Genomic DNA, 984 nt, shown 5'->3' with positions numbered 1-984 from the left:
GTGTATAGGGAAGCTAATCCTAACACCTATACACAGTAGTTACCTATTATCTTTTGCCACTCAGGAACAGGCTTTTAAGAGACACTGTAGCTCAGGAGAGGCCAAAAGCCAAACAGAATGATCAGAAGGTATTGGGAAAGGAGCAGAAAACAAACCAGTCATCATAATTCCATATAATCCCTAAACCCATTGTACACCTATAGCTTAATCACTACATGAAATTCTGGTCGTGCAGTAGTATTAGTGTAGGAGTTAGAAAAACTAAAGAAATTCAACAAGGAGAACATTATGGAGTGGCTTTAATAGAGGAAGAAAAAAGGCAGACTTTTCAGTCCAGAAAGGAGACTACTGAAGTGAAGTATCTTAACAGTGTATAAAATTTTGCAGAGAAAGTGAATAGGGACGCTTATTTTCCCTCACAATGCAAGAATCAGGCACTGGGCTTGAGACAAAAAGGTAATACTGTTTCAGACAGTATGTAATTAAAAAGTGGAACATCCTGCCCAAGAAGGCACAAAGTTTAAAAGCACAAAAAAATATTTTTCCAGTTCCTTTACGGAGGGCAGGCTCATGGATGCTATTAAACATGATGGGTGACTCCCTGGTCAGGAGGCTTATAAAGGGCTGATTGACTGCAAGAGGTTATTTCTTCCCTAGTCCCTTGCTACTGGTGTTTGAGACAGGCTGTCTGGCTAGATGGGCCTTCAAACATACAGTGGATACTAGCAGAAAGGAAGCACGACTTCTTAGAACATTCTCCTTTATACAGCTGAGCATTCCAGTCTCAAGCAGACATTGCTCGGGTGTTGCCTCCCAGTGAACCCCATGAGCGAAGACAGGGTGGTGGGGAGGGAAAGGCAGGCTCTGGAAACCCCATCCCCTCCTCTTCCCCCCGCGGTTCCCTCCTCCAGTCCCCTTAGTGACGGCGGCGGAAGGCGCAAGATACGCGGAAGCCTCGAGAAAGCGGGACGCCCGCAACAGCCT

Source organism: Aptenodytes forsteri, unplaced genomic scaffold (genome assembly GCF_000699145.1).
Source record: "Aptenodytes forsteri isolate BGI_AS27 unplaced genomic scaffold, ASM69914v1 Scaffold193, whole genome shotgun sequence".
Classification (NCBI taxonomy): domain Eukaryota; kingdom Metazoa; phylum Chordata; class Aves; order Sphenisciformes; family Spheniscidae; genus Aptenodytes; species Aptenodytes forsteri.
This window is presented reverse-complemented; position numbering follows the sequence as displayed.